Source organism: Nicotiana attenuata, unplaced genomic scaffold (genome assembly GCF_001879085.1).
Source record: "Nicotiana attenuata strain UT unplaced genomic scaffold, NIATTr2, whole genome shotgun sequence".
Lineage (NCBI taxonomy): Eukaryota > Viridiplantae > Streptophyta > Magnoliopsida > Solanales > Solanaceae > Nicotiana > Nicotiana attenuata.
The window spans coordinates 135436-145400 of record NW_017671800.1 but is presented as its reverse complement, the minus strand read 5'-3'; the positions used below and the strand labels follow the sequence as shown (position 1 = coordinate 145400).

The 9965-nt window shown below is 46.7% G+C and overlaps 1 non-coding gene across 1 annotated transcript; it reads left to right on the top strand.

Moving 5' to 3' along the window:
- The first annotated feature begins 3566 nt into the window (after positions 1 to 3566).
- On the top strand, positions 3567 to 3638 carry TRNAE-UUC. Its single transcript has one exon. It is a non-coding gene; the product is annotated as a tRNA-Glu (tRNA).
- The last annotated feature ends 6327 nt before the right edge of the window (positions 3639 to 9965 follow it).

Sequence of the window (9965 nt, the reverse complement as noted above, 5' to 3'; positions counted from 1 at the left end):
GATCAAGTAGAGCCTATAATCACATCTTAAATAAAACTACACTTAGAATTTTGCCTAGACAAACATTCAGGGCAAGTTCTAGACTAATGGCTCGAGACTTGGACTTGTAATTCAAATTCTCACCACACAAGCTATGGGATTGCTAAAGAGGCAGAGTGGGGGGCCCACAACAACCTTAGCTAAGATTTGAGCAACACAATGGTTCCGAAAAATCACTTGATGATTATTGGCCAACACAAGAGTCTCAAGGTCACAACGTTCACATCCTATACACGACAATTTATTTTTGACCATAGGATCAAAGGCAAATGTGTTAGGCCCAACTGAAGCTTTCATTGAGGAACCATTACTCACTAGCTACTATTTACACAAAAAGCAAAAGAAAACAGACTCAAACTCTTAAGAAGGTTGCCATGCCATCCATCATCAGGAAGAGCCACCCGGTTCACATAAATTCCACCTTTGGAAAGAATTGTGGCATTAAGAAAACCAAAGGCTTATTAAACGCAAAACTCAAAATAAGAAGCTATCAAAATGAAATAAGAATCGATGAAAGAAAAAATGCGGAAAGTAGAATGAATATCTACAAGAGGGGATTTAGACGAATATACATAAGGGGGAATGAATATATATAATTAGAAAGTAACTTTATATGTAGACCAAAGTTGCAAAGTACGAAAAGTGCAATAAACTAGTAAAATTATATACATACCAAAAGTAAAGAGAAGGCATAATAAAAGAAAGTAGTATCATATATACAACCCAATGTCATCAAAATAGGGTTACCCCCTCAAATGAAAGCTAGCATCGTCCTCAATGCTAACTAACCAAAATATGATCAATAAAAGATAGAGAGTAAAGAGAAACTCCCTATTGGCCCTCCGTCTGCATCGGATCATGAGTCTGGGTCCCTGGGTCCTCGGACTGCTCGGGAACCTGTGACTGAATCCCTGTAACCTGTGTTTGCACTGGGTCCTGGGCCTGCACTAGGGCCTGAGGCTGGCTAGAGGAACCTCCCTGTGGGTCCTCCAACTCTATCACAACATCATCAGCACGAGGAATCACCCTCTTTCTCTTTGCTGGCCTCTCCACCTCCTGCTTCGGCTCAGGCTGGGCTGCTGGAGCCGGGTCATGCAATAATAGCTCCAAGGGCAAGTGATCAGCCTTCAATTTCTCTACCTCCACCCTCAACTCTTTCACTGACTCCTTGGAAGCTCGAGTCTTTCTCAGCTTCTTTGTCTCCTTCGCAAGCTCCTTCAATGCCTTTCCATGAGTATTGACAGCATCTAAGATCAACTTCTACTTCTCCAAGAGCTTCTTCTAATTATCTAGAAGCTCCTTGAGAGTGTCCTCCACTGACTGTGGGACCTGTGCCTGAGGGGGTACAGACTGGGCTGCCACCGAGGTAAAAAGTACAGACAGCTTAGAAGTGGCTGCCTACATCCAGTTGTTGATACCGGCAAGGGTCTAGCTTAAACGGTAGTCAGTCAATGGGTAGGTTGAAGATGAGGGGATATCTGGGGCAGTGGCAGTAGAGGGTCCTGGGGCCATATCTGGGGTAGCTGAAGGAGGCTGAGTGGAAGCTACTACTACTACTACGAACTCTTTAGACTGGCCAGTAGAAGCAGTGGATTTGCCTTTAGGATCTTTTCCTTTGGGATTGTCATCACCCTGTAGGATGTACTATGAAAAAGGTGCCTTTGCTTTCACCTTCACATCGAATATCCTTTTTTCTACATCCTGATCCTCAAAGTACATAGTCAGGAAATTTGGGAAGGGGTATGATCTATCACCTTCATTGACCAACTATGTGATTACCCTGGACATAACATTCCTGATATTGATCGGGTATCCCGCCATGATAGAAGCTACCAAAATTGTCCGGGAGATAGGAAAAGAGTTTTCATGAGTGATGGGGTCTAGCCTGCTGCAAACAAATGTCTCCCACCCTTTGGCCTCAAAGTTCAGGGTTTTTCTCAAAATTTTGACTCCCGCTGTCAACCATGCTGGGGTGGTACCTGGGATTGCCAAGTACTCTGCTAACCACGGACGGGCATCCTCCCCCAATGCTACCTTTTCTAAATATAATGTTTCATCCTCCTCTGGAAAGCCCATGTAGTCATTGATTGTTTTCCCATCAAACTTTATTTTTTAATTTCGCACCTTAGTCACTGTAGTGCCCTTTTTCATGTGGGCAACATTAGTGTAAAATTCCTTCACCAAGTGCTCATTTGCATCCTCAATGTTGCCACTGAAATAGTCCCAGCTCGGCCTCTCTCTGAATTGCCTCTGCACATTTTGGTTGTGAGGCAAAAGATCCTTGTCAATGAATCTCCGTTCAAGTATTAACTTCCTCTCGGGCCACCATTCTCTGAACTTGTGGTATGCCAATTCACTAATAAGCCTATCTTGCCAAGCTTCTGGTTTTCTAGTTCTATCCACCCCTCCTACTTGGGGCTCACCCACTTCTTCCTCTTCTTCCATGGGATCCTCACCGGGTGTTGAAGCTGTAGGTGAGGTAGAAGAAACATCATCACCGCTCTCAGCTGAGCCCTCAGATGACTCAGAAGAAACTGCCACTAAAGCTTGAGCAGTAGGAGTGCCCGGAGGTGTATCTCTCAATATTCGCCTTTTCGGCCAGTCAGGAACATACTCCGGCACTGACTCGGAGTCGGATGCCTCCCGGGAGGGCAAATACTCACTTCCCGAATGGGAGCAGCTCCATCTGCAGCCCTTATAGATTTTCTGGTGTCCTTAATTGCTTGCCGGACTTGTGGGGTTAATCTGATCATGCTCGTCCCCTACCGCGGGAGGACTCTCCTTTGCCTTTCTGTTTATCACTTCCGCCTTGTGATTTCACCATTATCTGCAAGGAAAATTCATTTAGTTATTGTTAGTATTAGGATTGCAGACAGTTGAAAATGTAAAGAAGAACTGCAGACTGCAGATCGCATAAAATGCAGTGCGGCCGTAAAGAGACCACCGCGGACCGTACAAAATGGTACCGCAGTCCGCATTGAGGCGGGGGCAGACTACCCACTCTCTGATAAAGGCCACCGCGGACCACAAGAATTGTAGTGCAGCCGCTGTAAGGCACCGCGGACCGCGAAAAATCGACCGCGGCCGCTGTCCTCAATTTTCAACTTGCTGAAGTTTCACCACCGTGTTCCGCACAAAATGGCATTGCGGACAGCGGAGAAGAAATCGCAATAAATCCACTACGGATCGCGGTAAGCTACAAGCAGTAATACCAACCTAGGGTTTCAATTTTTCTTCACATGTTTATCCTAATTTGCACATATTATTGATCCCCTAGGTGTTTAATCAACATTCTTCACTAACTAACCCTAATCTAAACATTATTAAGCAAACCTACGCTACAATGTAAAGAACAGGAAAGAAAAAGAAGTAAAACTAACTATTTAAAGAAAATAACAAAGTTCAAAACTAGGGAAAGATAAAAAGTACCAGTGATGAGATGCAGTAAAGATGAATGAAGATTAGAGATTGAATTTGCACAACTATGGTTTGATGAATAGTGATTTTTTTTCCTATTGAGTGAGCAATCCGTTATCGTCCAGCGGTTAGGATATCTGGTTTTCACCCAGGAGACCCGGGTTCGATCCCCGGTAGCGAAAACTTTTTGCTTTTGTGATACTCTCTTCTCTCTCTTCTCTCTCCTACACGCCTTTCTCTCTCTCTTCGATTAGCATAACGGTAACCTCTCCACCGGCAAATCTCCAGCGCCGGCACTTGCCCAGGTAAACCAGGTAAGTACCCGTCCCTCTCTTTCTCTCTCCTTTCGCTCTCCCCGCGTTTCTGTCATTCTTCCCCTTTCTTTTAACCCTAGCAGTAGCTAGGCCGGTGACCCACCGGCGTCGTCTCGTCTTGCTTCTTCTTTTCCGGCCAATCACAACACCCTCCTCTATGCTTCCCTTTCTTTATACCTTTCCTCGTCGCACCACTGTTTCTCAGACCGGCACTATTTTTCGGCGACCGTACCGGTGACAGTCCTCTCTTTTTCTTGGTCCCGTGGTTTGTTGTGTGTGTTTCAGGTAGCACTTTTGGTGGCTGTTTGGTGACGGGTGGGAGGTGCACGGGCAAGCGTAGCAGAGCAGTCCATTTCGCAGTCACAAGGGTTGGATGTCTGGTTCCGAAGCACCCAGGTTATATTCGTGATAATTAATGCGGCTGCCCAGGGAAGCGCGAGGCATACGGGCGAGTAGAGCGGAGCATCACCGGCTAGCGTGTGCAGAGGTTGGCGTGAGTTGGAAGGATGCACGACAAATTTTCGTGACCTCGGGTGCATTAAGTCATATTTCCAGGTTCTTTCCATCGGGAGTTGGTACCTCCATTTTTCTTGTCTCTTTCTCTATGTTAGTTAATTTGTGTCTATTTAGTTAGAATCACTTTAAGCATATTAATAGAATACTTGTAGTTGCAACCGGTTATTTTCTAGGTTGGGTCTGTGTTAGTGTTTTCCGGAGTTTACCGTAGGTATAGTGGCTGTGGTTTGGGATGGTAGAGTAAGGTCATGTCCTTGAGGGGTGCCGGGGGTGAGAAGGGGGTGGGGATGGGGTCAGGTGTTGGGACAAGAGGAAAAGAGGGAGCTTGTACATTGAGGATCGGATCGTGGAACATAGGCACGCTAATGGGTAAATCTATTGAGTTGGCAAAGTTTCTCCAGAAGAGAAAGGTTAATATAGCCTGTGTCTAGGAGACTAGGTGGGCAGGGTCGAAGGCGAGGAATGCGGAAGGGTATACGTTGTGGTACTCTGGAGTCGTGAGGGGTAAGAATGAAGTGGGTATCTTGGTGGATAGGGATCTTAGAGAGTCTGTGGTTGATGTTAGGCAAGTAAATGGTAGGCTAATGTTTATTAAGTTGGTGATTGGTGAGTGCACCCTCAATGTAGTTAGCGCTTACGCGCCGTAAGCAGGCTTGAATGAGGAGGTTAAGAGGCGCTTTTGGGAGGGCTTGGACAAGATTATGTGTAGTATTCCACCTACTGAAAGGTTATTTATTGGACGGGATTTTAATGGCCATATTGGGTCGGCTGCTGGTAGTTATGGCGAGGTACATGGTGGATTTGGCCTTGGGGATAGGAACAGAGGAGGTACTTCGCTGTTAGACTTCTCTAAGGCTTTCGAGCTGGTGATTGCAAACTCGACTTTTCCGAAGAGGGAGGAGCATCTGGTTACTTTCCAAAGTTCGAAGGTGAAGACTCAGATCGACTACCTTCTCCTCACAAGGTGTAATAGAGGGTTGTGCAAGGATTGCAAGGTTATCCCGGGAGAGACCCTCGTGACTCAGCATAGGCTCTTAGTGATGGACATCGGCATTATGATAAAGAGGAAAAAGAGGTATGCTCGTGGCCGATCGAGGATTAGATGGGGAGCTTTAACCAAGGATAAAGCCCAGGAGTCGGAGGGGAGGTTATCCGCTATGGGAGCTTGGAGGAGTAGTGGAGACGCGAGCACTATATGGTCAACGATGGCGAACTATGTGAGGGACACGGCGAGAGAGGTACTAGGTATATCGAAGGGTTTTTCTGGCAGGCACCGAGGCGACTGGTGGTGGAATGACATAGTCCAAGGTAAAGTGGAGGCGAAGAAGGTAGCGTACGCGAAGTTAGCAGGGAGCACAAGCGAGGAGGAGAGGAGAGCGAATAGAGAGAGGTACAAAGTGGCTGGGAAGGAGGCAAAGCTGGCGGTCACGGAGGCTAAGAATGCAGCGTTTAGCCGTCTATACGAGGAATTGGGGGATAAAGGCGGAGACAGGAAGTTGTTTCTGCTGGCTAAAACGAGGGAGAGGAAGGCCCGGGATCTGGGCCATGTAAGGTGCATCAAAGACGAGGATGGTAGAGTATTGATGAGAGACTTTGATGGGAGAGTCCCAGATTAAGCAGAGATGGCGGACGTACTTTTATGGTCTTCTAAATGAGGAGGGGGACCGCGATATAGCGCTAGGGGACTTGGGGCATTCGAAGAGTCTCTGAGATTTTAGGTATTGCAGGCGCACTAAGGTGGAGGAGGTCGTGGGGGCTTTGCGTAAGATGAGTAGGGGTAGAGCGACCGGGCCAGATGAAATTCCGGTTGAGTTTTGGAAGTGTGGGTAGAGCAGGATTGGAGTGGCTGACTTGGTTGTTCAATGTAATTTTTAGGACGAAGAGGATGCTGGAGGAATGGAGGTCGAGTACAGTGGTACCGTTGTACAAGAACAAAGGTGATATCCAGTGTTGTAACAATTATAGGGGTATCAAGTTACTTAGCCATACCATGAAAGTCTGGGAGAGAGTGGTGGAGGTGAGAGTGAGGAAGACGACGTCTATATCCAATAATCAGCTTGGGTTCATGTCGGGCCGCTCCACTATAAAAGCTATCCACCTTATTAGGAGGTTGGTGGAACGGTACAGGGATAAGAAGAAGGATCTGCACATGGTGTTTATTGACTTGGAGAAAGCGTATGACAAGGTTCTTAGGGAGGTGCTCTGGAGATGTCTTGAGGCGAAGGGCGTACCGGTAGCCTACATAAGAGCAATCAAGGACATGTATGACGGAGCTAAGACTAAGTTTAGGACTGTGGGAGGTGACTCGAAGCATTTCCCGGTTGTTATGGGATTACACCAAGGCTGTGCGCTTAGCCCGTTCTTATTTGCCTTGGTGATGGATGCTTTGACACACCATATTCAAAGGGAGGTGCCATGGTGTATGTTATTTGCTGATGACATAGTTCTAATTGACAAAACGAGGGTCGGTGTTAACGAGAGATTAGAGGTTTGGAGACAGACTCTCGAGTCTAAGGGTTTCAAATTGAGCAGGTCTAAGACAAAGTACCTGGAGTGCAAGTTTAGCACTAAGTCGAGGGAAGTAGGCGGGGATGTGAGGCTTGGGTCACAGGTCATCCCCAAGAGAGATAGCTTCAAGTACCTTGGGTCGATGATTCAGGGGGACGGAGAGATCGACGAGGACGTCACTCACCGAGGGGCGGGCTGGAAGAAATGGAGGCTTGCATCTGGAGTCTTGTGTGATAAGAAAGTGCCATCGATACTCAAAGGTAGGTTTTATAGAGCTTTGGTTTGACCGGCCATGTTGTATAGGGCAGAGTGTTGGACGGTTAAGAACTCCCATATCCAGAGGATGAAGGTAGTAGAGATGCGGATGCTGAGGTGGATGTGCGGGTACACTAGGATAGACAAGATTAGGAATGAAGATATTCGGAAGAAGGTGAGCATCGCCCCTGTGGATGACAAGATACGGGAAGCGAGGCTCAGATGGTTCGGGCATGTGCAGAGGAGAAGCCTTGATGCCCCGGTGAGGAGGTGTGAGCGGTTGGCCGGGGTGGGTACGAGAAGAGATAGGGGGAGGCCTAAGAAGTATTGGGGAGAGGTGATCAGGCAGGACATGGTACGACAGATTTCCGAGGACATGGCCCTTGATAGGAAAGTCTGGAGGTCAAGCATTAGGGTTATAGGTTAGGGGGTAGTAGAGCTTTCCTTACTTCATACTGGGGGTGAGGCGGGGTTGGATTAGGGTTGATCTTATATGGCTTGCAGTTTATGTTGAACTCGCACTATCCTTGTTGTTTATCTTAGCCCCGGGCCTTAGACTCGTGTTACTGTTATTGAATGTCATTCATCTTTTGGTTGCTGTATTTCTGTTACTATTACGGTTTCTACTGGAGTTACCAATGAATTGTCTTTTCTTGTTTTTTGTTTTCGTCTTTCTGCACCGATGGTCTATAGGAAACAACCTCTCTGCCCTATCGGGGCAGGGGTAAGGTCTGCGTACACATTACCCTCCCCAGACCCCACTTTGTGGGATTTTACTGGGTAGTTATTGTTGTTGTTGTATTGAGTGAGCAAAGAGCGAAAAGGGTAAATGGAGCCCTGAGGTCCTTTTTATAGAAAAGGACCCTGGGACCCACTATACCTACCCACCGCGGACCGCATAAAATGGCAACGCGGTCTGTGGTACTCAGAAACATGAAGCACCGGGGAGACGTCTACTGCGGACCGCAAGAAATGCTCTGCGGCCGCAGTGGTCTATCGCAGACTGCATAAATTGCATTGCGGCCGCGGTGGCAAACTTCAGAGAACCCCCATTCTTTACCAAACAACTCTGCGGACCGCATTGAAATGTTGCCCCCGCACTAAGGCCTATGCGGCTACAAGAAATGGAATGCGGCCGCAGTGCAAACTTCAGAGAGCACATTTTTTCCAACTTGCTCCTACACTGCATCAAAACAATCCTACACACATCTCACCACCAGTTAGACCAAAAGCAAACCCTATACTACAAAGAAAATCACAGAAAAATAAAAAGAAAGACACATGGGTTGCCTCCCAAGAAGCGCCTGATTTAACGCGCGGCACGACGCAAGTTACCATCAAATCACTTTAGATGGAGCAGTGCCACCACCTGGCTGTCATCAATTTTTCCCAGGTAGTGCTTGACCCTGTTCCCATTAACTCTAAAAACCTCCCCATTTTTGTTCTTCAAGTCAAGTGTACCAAACGGAGTTACAAACACCACTTCAAAAGGTCCACTCCATTTCGACTTAAGCTTTCCCGGAAACACACGTAATCGAGAATTGAACAAGAGAACCAAATCACCCACTTTGAACTCCTTGCCACGAGCATACTTATCATGAAGGTACTTCATCTTATCCTTATACAAGGACGAACTGGAGTAGGCATGGAATCGGAATTCATCAAGTTCATTAAGCTGCTCCACACGAAGATTTGCTGCCACATCCCATTCAAGATTCAGCTTCCTCAAAGCCCACATGGCCTTGTGCTCTAACTCAACCGATAGATGACAAGCTTTCCCAAACACCAACCGGTACAGAGACATGCCAATCGGAGTCTTGTAAGCAGTCCTATAAGCCCATAGAGCATCATCCAATTTCTTTGCCCAATCGGTCCTATTTGCATTGACCGTCTTTGACAATATACTCTTGATTTCCCTGTTTGATACTTCAACTTGGCCACTCGCCCGAGGATGATAAGGAGTAGACACTTTGTGATTGACACTGTAAGCACGTGATTTTTGNACTGGCTTTTCTTGTCGCCTATACTTGCTTGCCGAGCTTCGGGGGGTCAACCCTTATCTTTCCACGTCCCCGTCCCCCACGGAGGAGTCAGCTTTCCCTTTCTCGTTTATCGCTTCCGCCTCGTGATTTCGCCATTATCTGCAAAGAGAATACAATCTATGCTTGTTAGTATCAGCAGAGTCAGTGAAGCATTGCAGAAAATTTGCACACGTTCAGAAGTTGCAGACTGCGGACCGCACAAAATAAAGTGCGGCCGAGAAGATGTCACCGCGGACCGCACAAAAAGGCATCGCGGTCCGCACAGAGGTAGGGGCCAGACTACCCACTCTCTAAATCTAGGCACCGCGGACCGCACAAAATGAAGTGCGGCCGCAAAGATGTAACCGCGGACCGCATAAAATCCATTGCGGCCGCGGTCCTCAATGATCAACTTTCAGAAGTTCACCATTGCGATCCGCACAAAATGAAGTGCGGCCGCAAAACTAGGGTTTCAAGTTTGCACATTTTTAGTCCAATTTTTCACCTATTAATGATCCCCTAGGTGTTGAATCAGTGTTTTTAACTAATTAGCCCTAATTCAAACATGATTAAACAAACCTACGATATAGAATTGAAAGAAAACGGGAAGAAAAAAAGAAGAAAATCTAGCTAATTAAAAGAAAATAACAAAGTTAAAGACTATGGAAAAATTAAGATTACCAGTTAGTAAGATGCAACACAGATGATTGACAGGGAATGAAAGAAATTGTGTAAGTAGGGTTTGTATGAACAATAACTTTTCACTATTAGAGAGCAAAGGGTCGAAAAGTTTGAAATGAGGGCCTCAGGTCCTATTTATAGAAAAAGGAACTGGGGCCCGTCTCACCTACCCACCGCGGACCGCACAAAATGGCACCGCGGTCCGCGGTACTCA